We start from the raw sequence: 11,599 nt of genomic DNA on the forward strand, positions 1-11,599 counted from the left end.
TGCTGTATTTTTGCCCCCCCTCAAAATTAAAGCCGGTTCCGCCCCTGTCTACCTCTTTGGCCTTCACCTCTACACTAGATTAAAGCTTCATTTGAAATGGATTTCTTACTATTTTTTAAGTAAAAAAATATTTAAACTGAAAATTATTTTACAAGATAGCTGATTTAGAAAACAATAAGAAAGCCATCTCAAACGAAACCTAAGTGATAAATAACATATTTGTATAAGTTAGATAGAGTTCTAAGGAATGAATGAAAATCACATGAAACAAATCCAATTTGGTGAGAAAATTATCTCTATTTCTCAATGATAATATCATATTTAGTCATTACACGATCAACTACTTGATTGGAGCAAAAAAAAATATTATATTATCTTATCTTGACAATGACACTCTAATGGACAAAAACAATTCGGTGGATGTTTTTGACCTTATTAAAGTTTGTGATAAAGAAGATAAATTTATTATATGCTTTGCAAACATCACCCGTCTCTTCCCCTCCCCTTCCACAGCAAAGGGGAATTGACGTTTTGGAGCTTTGCGATGGGGAGTTCTGAAGTAATTAGTTCTTTAAAAAATAATTAAGAAAACTAAATTATCATTTATGTAAGCGGAACGACGGGGTATTTTATTTCTAACATCATTGACATATCACTTAATTCTTTTGATTAATATATCACTTAGATGTATAATTCAACTTTTAGGGGGATTTATCCCCTAAAAATATCATGTTCATATATTTAATGTTTAAATTTTATTATTTATTCATAGAATATACAAAAAAAAATTGAATTAAAAAAAAATCAAAACTTCTCTTTTGCATACCGTCAGTCCCATCTAGGGGTGTCAATTCGGGTCAACGGGTCGGGTTCGGGTCGAACCCGAAACTGACCCGGCACTGTTCGAGTCAACCCGAACCCGACCCGATTCGGGTCCGGGTCAACCCGACCCGACACGAATGACCCGGTATTGACCCAAAATTGCTAATTTTCGGGTAAAAAATCGGGTCAATCTCGGATTTTCGGGTAAAAAACGGGTCAATTTCGGGTTTTCGGGTCAAAATGAGTTTTCGTGTCACTTTCGGGTCAATTTCGGGTTGGCGTGTCAACCCGAACCCGACCCGATTTTTAAAACGGGTTGATTTCATGAACCCGAACCCGACCCGTTTCGGGTTTGGGTTGACCCGAACCCGGATTTTTCCGGGTCGGGTTCGGGTCGGGTTTCGTGTCGTGTCAAAAATTGACACCCCTAGTCCCATCGTTGCATTTCCTAGCAAGATCATGTAAGTACAACAATTTTGTTTGATTTTAAATAGTTTTGAGATTTTAAATAAGATTTTTTTCATATAGTTTTTGTTTGTTGTTCGCTCAGTAAATTTTAATTTTTATATGAATTCATTTTTTAATTTATCTAATCACTCTCTAATAAGTGTATTATATTTATGTAATCTCTAATATATTTGACATAAATTTTAGATAAGAAGGTTTAATAAATTAAAATTTTGTATATTGTCTAGAGGATGATCATAAATTTCGATTCAAGGAAGGTAAAATACTTGCACACAAATTTTATTAAATTCATTAAAAATATTTTGTTATGCTGTTCAAATATGATTGTTCTCTTCTATTTAATAATATATCATTATATTTTTTGTCGTAGATATGGAGAGAGAGTTTAAAAGAAATGTCAAATGTGTTGATACTAATACAAACTTCCAATATTGATAATCTGTGTCCCCACATAAAAAAAATTTCTGGCTCCGCCCCTGATAGAGCTATGTCTAAATTCCCTTGTACATACACCATGTATATTTGTACATATTGTGTAAATATGTGTAATAACTTTTTTTTATATGTAATATATCAAGTGATGTTTCGTTTTCGTCTGCTAGGGTTTGCCCCTTTTCGCTAGCGCTTTTGCCCTAGCCGCTTTTCGCCTTCTCGCCTCCGCCCTTGCTTCCATGGAAAACAAGCGGTTGGATTCGGGCTTCCTTGCTGGTAAGAGTTCCAAATCCTTCAAAGATGCCTTGTCGGGGTCTGTTGATGCGAATGCGTTTCCGGATCTTCGAGTTTCTACGATTCGCGATATGTCTGCCTTATGGTTTTCTGAGGATGAATTTATGCACCTTGCTAAGCCTTTCGAATTTGCTTTGGTAGGGAAATTTCCCCTTAAACGTCCGGTTTTGGATGCAATCCGTAGATTTTTCTTCAACCTTAAGTTAACCGGTGATTTTTCCATTACTTTGCTGGATCAATCAAATGTTTTAATTAAGTTATCAAACGATCTGGATTATGGTAGGATCTTTGCTCATCGTTCATATTTCGTTTATGGATGTTTTATAAAAATTATCAAGTGGTCGCCTACTCTGGATCTTTCGAAAGAGTCGCCTGTTGTCCCTGTGTGGATTTCGTTTCCGGGTTTGCGACCTCATCTCTTCTCTTCTCGTATACTCTTTGGTCTGGGTTCTGTTTTTGGTAGGCCGATCCAAACCGATAATGCGACGGCTGTAGGATCGCGTCCCTCAGTCGCGCGCATTCTCGTTGAACTTGACATCTCCAAAAACTATCATGATTCTGTTTGGTTGGGACCGGAAAAATTAGGTTATGTGCAAAAGGTTGTTCTTGAAGGTTTGCCCAATTTTTGCCCTCATTGCAAAGTTGTGGGTCATAAAAAATCTGAATGCCCTAAGTTAATTCCTAATCAGCGTCCAGTGGAGCCCTCTGCTCTGTCGCAGCTTAAATCTGTACCGATTTCTTTATCGATTCCTATTTTTACTGTTAACTCTTCTATCCCCAATGCTTCTTTGTGTGTGGATGATATTGATAATAATGTTGTTATTCCGGAAAATGATGTTGTTATTCCGCCTGCTGGTGAGTTGAATAGTGATTCTGATATTAATGTTGTAAATGGTGATATCTCTCCCTCTGTTCAAGCCCCGGTTTCTTTCTCTAAACCTATTTTGCTGGAAATTTCTGGTGGGATGGGGGATAAGGTGCTCGCTGAGGTTGGCAGCCCTAAGTTGTTGGTTTCTGATGATTTGGTTCAATCGTCACCTGATGCTATTATTTTGAATAATCTTGCTTTGCATAAAGATTGTAGTGTGGAGAATAATCTGGGTAACAATTCGATTTGTTCGAATAATCTAGTGGATGTCTATGTTAACTTGGTTGATACGCATAATTTGTTTCAGCGGGTGGGTATTAATCCTGGATCCGACTTTTCTAACCAGGGGGATTGGTTACATGGCTCGTCCGAATTTGAATCTGATTCGGAGTTCTCGGATTGCAACTTGGCAGATCCGGATTTTTTTGGTGGTTCCGATCCTGGTAATGATTTTACCTTGGTGCGGGATAGACCTGTTGCTTCTCGTGGGAGGGGGAGATTTCGCGGGAGGGGCCGCGGGAGGGGGCGTAGAAGGAGATGATTTTTCTCTGTTTCTTGTCTTCCTCTTTTTCTCTCTGTTGGATTGCTGGTGTTTGTTTGAGTTTTTAAAGGCTATGATGTGGCTGGGGCTCGTGTCCCTGTGGCCGAGCTGGTGGCAACCTTCGGTGTTCTTCCTACTTTCTCACATTTTTTTCCCATTTTGTATATGAAATAGTGCCCAAATCAAATGATAGTCAATTTTGGATTAATTTGAAACTAATTGAATGCACCTTTTTCATATCTTGTGTGGTTGGGTTTAGTCAAGTCAAGTTCATGTTAAAATTTTCTCGCTACTTAATAAATATGTTGAATTCAGATTATCATCCAGATCAATATAATAATCAACTTAAATTGACGAGAGATTATTATGTGCGGAGTCCAGACGTAGAGATACGTCCGGATTCCCTCGCACACACAGTGTATGTACACAATATTATACCATCGAAATAATTGTCATATTGTACCATCGAAATAATTTATTAGTTGATTCTCCATTTATAAAAGAAATAGATATATAGAATCCAAATGATGCATGCATTCGGAAGAATTTTCAGAAATCAACAGAATATTTTTCATTTTTCCGTTAAGATCTGATATCTGAATCATAATTTTTTTAAAAGTAGGAAGCATCCCACTAACCGCCCCGCACTAAAATGTGAGAATTTGGTGAAGTGTTTACTTACTCATCAGCCATTGCCATTTTTTTTTTTCCTTAAATCCACCATTTCCACAATTTATGTTAAAACGTTTAACCTCTTATAATTGACTTGTCACATATGAGCTTCACTAATTTCTGAACATTCTTTCATATTTAGTAAGAAAAACTGAAAAAGTAGATATTCGGAAAATATTTATGATCTTTCAGTGTCGTTCATCCTCCAACTGCTTTGCTAAAGAATATATATATATATATATAAAATAGAATTATATCCCAATTTTTTATTAAATGGGCCTAAAATCAATAGAGAGATAAGGCAGGTATAGATTTAGGCTTCGTTTGAGACAGTTTTTTTATTGTTTTTAAAAACAATTTTTTAGTTTAATTTTTTTTAATTGATAATTTTTGTACTATAAATCTTCTTTAAAAATCATTAAGAAAGTCATCCTAAACAAAATCTTAAGCTCCGCTTAGGGCGGCTTTCTTAATGTTTTATAAAGCAGTTTTTTATTACAAAAAATTTAATTCAAAAAAAAATTGTTCTAAAAAGTTGCTTCAGAAAGCAGTAAGAAAGTCGTCCGACAGCTTTTGGGCACTTGTTTTTATTACTTTCAAAAAAAAAAAAAAAATGCTCAAAAGTTATTATAGAAAGCAACAATAAAACAATCATAAATGAAACATTCATTATATATAAAAAGTAGGCACATTATTACTTACATATACAACATGCACATAAGATCAATGATGAGTATTAGATTTACATAAATCAGCATAAATTCATCATATCTGTGTGTTAAGATTGAAACATCAGACCTGTAAATTAAAAACTAAAGACTATATATTACTTGAGCAGAATTCTTTAATAAATGTGATTTAATTTTGGTATAGCGAGAGTGCAAATTTGGAGACTCTAATCAGCGCCTTTAAGACTCTAATCAGCTTGTGCCACATCATTTGTACATGGTACTGTGTACAAAACTGTACACATATTGTGTATAGGTGATGTAGCGCAAGCTGATCGATTGGAATCCGAATGGGAGCTAAGTCCAAACTACTTAAGTAATAATCAAAATTTGATCATTATTTGATGCAATAGAGAGAGAGAGAGAAAAATATATCATTCTTGATCAACTTCATGTAGGTTGAAGTCCCTACCAAGACCAAAAGAAAGAATATGGATAAACAAAGTACTAACTTTCTTCCAAAATCGTCTGCAAGTCTGTATTTTAAGTGTGCCGACATCTAATATGTCATTAATCTAACTAAGCTTGCAAGGGATTATTAACCCTTCTCCATTCAATGCCCTTTGTAGTTAGAAACACTGAGCATGATGATGATTGCAGACCAAGCTGTCAAGTGGACATCTTATTGTTGGATTTATGCTTAGCTTATTGAGCCGAAGGACCTTTCATGCCCGGAGGAAAGGGGACCAAAAACTTCTAAGCTTCACACTAGCATTATTTTGTCGAGGAAACTTATTTATTGCGGTACCAAAAGCCACCTAACAATGGGACCTCCATATGAAATTTCTGCAGGAGAGTGACTGATCAGAGATGTGCTCTTATGGCCCTTCTACTGCAAAATTGCATGCTCTCAGTGTATATACGCATGTTGACGATATCAAGACAATAGGTTTTGCTTTTCAAGCGATTATTAACCCTTCTGCTTTCAACGAGAAATTATTATGTGCGGAGACGGTGACTATATATATTGTGTGTACATTGATTTGATATATATTGTGTATATATGCATACACAGAGTGTGTTCACTCACATGTCCGAATGATTTTTTCAGTACGGACTCCGCAGAAAATAATTTCTCGCTTTGAACACAGTTGCTCTTTCATGATAGATTACTCAATAATATCTTAACGGATGTTGGTCTTCTGGCTTTGTTAGATTATGATATGATTATAACTTTGAATAAATTTTAAAAGAATTTTGTCATCATTTTCTTCAATTTTGATGATGTGCACAAATATACTTATTTTTGTTGAAAAGCTTTACAACCATTTTTTTCATTTTCTCATGTGCCCAATCATGTAAATTAAATAAAATTTTAAGAGTATAGGGAACAAAGTAGGGATGAACATACATCAAATTACCTTTATATAGATAAGCACAACCCATAAATAAAGGTGCTTGTATTTAAACCCTAAAATTGCATAACCTTGAGATATTTTATAATGCTGGAAATGCTTTGCACAATAATATATATGGCTAAGGTTTCATTTGAGATAATTTTAGATCATTATTTTTTCCTGTTTTCAATAAATTTTTGTATTAAAAACAGTTTTACAAAACAGTAGACCTTTGTGACGGCAAATTTGTAAATTAGAATTTATTGTCCTAGAAAGCTAACTTAAAAAGCAATAAGAAAATTGTACCAAACGAAATCTTAGACTTCGTTTGGGACGGATTTTACTGTTTCTTAAATAAGTTTTCTAGTACAAAATTTTTAATTTTTACACTAGAAAGCTGCTTTAAGCAACAATAAGAAAGCCGTCCCAAATGAGGCCTTAGGCTTTGTTTGGGACGGCTTTATGTTGCTTCTTAAAGCAGCTTTTCAGTACAAAATTTTTTGTACTAAAACACTACTTTAAGAAGCATAAAGAAAGCCGTCCCAAACAAAACTTTAGTCTCCAGTTTCAGATCTGATGAATCAACTTCATCAGCAAGCTGAGAGTTGTTTCCTGTTTCAGATATGGAGGAAGAGGAATATGAGATGGAAAGCAAGAGTATCATATTATTAACTTTAATGGTCCACTACAAACATTGTTTAATGGTACCTCTCTGATCATGCTTGTGATAGTATTAAGATCCATGATAGATTTGCTGGAATCCAATTCATATGCCAGTTGAAGCTTATCAATATATTGTTGGGGATAATGGGTGGATGCATCAGATTCTATCATATTCATATAATGTTTCATTTGCATTAAACTAAATTAGTATTAGGAATCCAATTTGGTTGATGATTGGTTCAAAAAAGTCAGGTTTAAATGTAAGTCATTCAGGCTTTGTTTGGGACAGCTTTTTTACTGCTTTATGAAACAACTTTTTAGCTAAAAATTTTTGTACTAAAATGTTACTTTATAAAGCATTAAGAAAGCCGTCCCAAACGAAGCCTCAATCTTAGGCTTAGGAATAATGTTCCACCACTATATGACTATTCATTAGAAGAATGTGGCAGAGTTGATTTTTTTTTTTTTGGGGGGCAAGGAGGCTCCAGCCCAACCTATCAAAATTCTCCAACTTATTTCCGATAAGTGCGCTATGGTTTATTATATATGGTCTGTAAAAGCTAACAATAATACATGTAAAAAATACAGCTTATTATGGTCTGTTGGTTGGGAGCTTTGATTATCAACAAAGAGGTCTTGCATTCAGTCTTGCATATGTGATATGTGTGAGTAATTTGCCTTAATTGGCGTACATATCCCAAAAGATATATATATATATGTAAAGTGAAATATATATTTTGATGTTATTTAAACATTATAATATATATTATTTAAATAAATATAAAGATTTATGGTGAGAAATTTAAATATAAAACAATTTTGTTGTATTTATATAAACACCCCTTATTATTTATTTATTTTTTATTTGGTAATGTTGAGTGTGAAAATATAAATATGAATAGATGGGATTGGATACATATAGGACTTTATAGCAACTTCCAAAATCTTTATAAAATAAATTAATTGTCGCCGACATTGCCTATTTGAGTTACTATCTCTGATTTAATGCTCCTAATGTAATACATTAATATTTGATTAGTCGGGACACATGTGGAGTGGGTTTGAATAATAACACACTAAAAAGAATAAAAATATTTGTTTGTATAAACTAGTGGTGTCCCCATTGACTTAGGTTTCGTTTGGGATGGCTTTTTTGTTACTTCTTAAAGCTGCTTTTGAATTTAAAAATTACAAATTTTATACTAGAAACTGCTTTAAGAAACAATAAAAAAGTCGTCACAAAGGAAGCATTAGACTTTTGAATTATTTATTCTCATACATGGTAATGATTTTTACTACACATTAATATCATTTGCTTTTATGTTTTGTGAGAGTCATTGATAATTTTTATGAATCATAAAATTGAGTGAGATATTGTAATAGCTCCAATTCTCAATCATCGAAATATTATTTGTTTTGGACTAACTGCCTCACGATTTTGTCCCTTTGGTGTAAATTCTCAGCAGGTCACCATCCTATAAGTGCTCTAATACTAGCACACTTAACTTTGAAGTTCCTAATAAAATTCTAACTATTCCATCAAAAGGAGCCTCGATATTTAAAAATATACTTTCATTCAACTTAAAAGGGTTTCATAATCCCCCACTTAAGTAACTGTCATTTTTATCAGTTTCCTTAACCCATAATCACACCAACTAGATAGTATTCCTAAAGATAGAGTTTCTGTGTTCCGGCTAGTGTATCATTCTAATATCATTTTGTAACAGTCCAAATTCTCAAACATCAAGATATTATCCATTTTGGCCTAATCGTCACATGGTTTTGCTCTCTTTGTGTAACTTTGCAGAAGGTCACTCATCCCAGAATTATTCCGATAATAAAATTTCAACCATTAAACTAAAAGAAGTCTGAATATTTAAGAATTTAATTTCATTCAACTTAAAGGAATTTCGTAGATACTTCATGAATGAGAAAATAATAATGAAATAACAATTTTGTGTAAATGAGCAGAATATCGATCTCAAGAGAAATAATAATGACTGCATACATAGAAAAGAAATCTTCATGCATCAACGCATAATTTATACTAATTTCTATGATCTTACAATTATACTAATATTAATTGAACATTGATATTGATGATATATGTGCTTCAAAAAGATAAAGAAATATAATATTATGTGATGATGTAAGTCAAAATAAATCTGTCGAATTGATGAAGCTTGCTAATTAAGTTGATTATCTGATGGAAATCGTAATCTATAAATATGCAAGTTGTATAAATAAAATGTTTCATAGCTGATCGAGTAGTTCGCATTAAGACAGTAAAGGCCAAATGAATATGTAGATTAATTATTTATATTGCTGCTGGTGGAAAAAGATATCAGACTGGACTAAGAGATGATATATTTATGTGCAGTGAATGAAGGTTCTGAGAACTCATATTTAGTATAAGATAGTTGGTGAAGGGATTATATTTATATATAACTGAGCAACAAATAAATAAAATAGTGTCCTATCTATCTGAATTGAACAGATTAGAGAGTTTCTATAAACTAATTTGTCTGATGGTCATATAAATGAAAGAGAATAAGTGCATGAAGATATCCTAATTAGAATTTGATTTTAAATTAATTTTGAATATATTGCACCATAAAATTTAATTGATTATTCATGTATTGTACTTATCTTATTATTGCATTTAGCTAAGCATACATTTAAAAATTTTAAAATATGAAGATTTAATTCAAATATTCTAAATAAATATTTATTTTTATACGGAGCTTGATGAGTAGTGGTTCTTATAGAATATCAGAAATGTTTAAAGGAGATCAAGTATTATTTCCGACAGGTCTCTCCAAATGACTCATTAATACAAGTATTTATTCCAAGGGGCACTCACCCTAATAGAGCTCGCTCTCCCATAGAAGTTATATACAATCAATGGCTCATGCATACTTATAAATATCTCAAGCTACACAAAACACACACACTTATAGAGCTTATTACCCCAACTTCACTAACTGAACTTGTTCTTGGCTTACATCCACTTCCACCCATGAGACTCGCCTATCATTACTTGGAACTAGTATTCATAGACTTGCCCTATATATCAATTATCATATACTCGTTCAAAACACTCGTCACTGAAGACTTATTGTGACTACTCGCCAAAGGACCACATTAGAGCCAGAAGGCTATAAGTACACCACCCAACTCAATTACATATCCGTGTTGGTATGTATTTATTACATAATGTATTATTTCTCACAACCTTTTATTAGTTCTCTTAATCCTATAAATAAGAGCTTAAGAGGTATATTTTGAATTTCATGATATCTGGACTATTCATAGAGATATTAGAGCTCTCAGTTGCTCTCTATACTCTCATTTTCTCACTTAATTCTCTAGCTTTATCCTACTAACGCCAATTAGTAGGGTTGAGTGTTGATCCAATAGACATGAAGAACTTTAATGTGAGGGAGAGGAGAGATTATTAGGTGCGGAGTGCGGACGGTGAGAACTGTTCGCACAAGTATTGGGCACCTAACGATACCCGCATTCGATACCGCTGGGTACCGCTAGGTATCCAGTGTTTGTACGAACGGTGCGCATTCTGCACCTAATAATTTTTCGAGGGAGAGACTATCAAGGCATAGGAATCTTTCTATTGTCTCATGTTATATCGTTGAAAAATATACTAGTATAAAACTATTAAATGATTAGCCCTCACCTATAAACTTATTATTTGATCGAAAATTAATTTGACCATTGCTGTATCTAACCCAACTCCACGTCTCCACCTATAGATTGCTAAATCACACTTCATGATAAAGATTGATAGTAACGAGACACAAATTTGAGATCCGAATTATTACGACAAATACGAAAATGGGTCAACATAACTAAAAAATTAAGGTCATTATACACTATTATTTGTCTATCCTCATCACTTGATTTGAAATTTAAGTTAAAAAATATTCTCATTATATGATTTGAAACTTTGAGTTAAAAATATCCATTATTAAAATGTGGCTTACTCATATATTGATGATCCCAACCTTGGCTACTTTTGGAAATTATTATGTGTGGTCATCGGATTGTCCGGAGGTGAATTAGGATGCGCTACATCACCCAGTACACAACACTGATACACAACAAAAAATGATTCGCTTCCGGATGTCGTCCGGAGACTGCACAGAATAATTTTATGACTGCTTGTCATAACAAGAGGCCCTTTAGAAGGTCATGATGATGTTTATGACAAATATTAGCTTTGAAGTGATGTTGCAATTGCTTTTTAACTACTAATTTGTATGTATTTATTTTTTAGGGATTTTGTTAAGCAACTGTTACCCTATTAATTTACTGTAAAATAATTGCAACAAATTCATGTTAAGAAAACAAATTAATATTTATAAATCTTTCATTGAAGTTTCCCTCCATCTATTTTATGATAACCCAATATGTGATTCTATGAGGCTAATGAGGTCATTAATCAAATAAGCTTACGAAAATTGTTAATTTTATGACCATTAATATTGTGGCATACAAATATTTGTCGAACAAGTTGATGTTAAATTTTAGATGTAAAAAATTTTGATGCCATTTATACAATAAATTATTATGTGTAGAATCTGAACGTAACTCTATTCGAATTCCAATAAAATCAAGTGATTTATACGCATAATATGTACAATTTTTACACATGATATATAGCCACATAATTTATTTTTGTTGGAGTCCATAATAATTTCTCCATTTACACAGCCTTATAAGAAAATTCTTAAACGGATTTTGCGGAAAAAAGAAA

This window comes from Dendrobium catenatum, unplaced genomic scaffold (genome assembly GCF_001605985.2).
Source record: "Dendrobium catenatum unplaced genomic scaffold, ASM160598v2 fragScaff_scaffold_390, whole genome shotgun sequence".
Lineage (NCBI taxonomy): Eukaryota > Viridiplantae > Streptophyta > Magnoliopsida > Asparagales > Orchidaceae > Dendrobium > Dendrobium catenatum.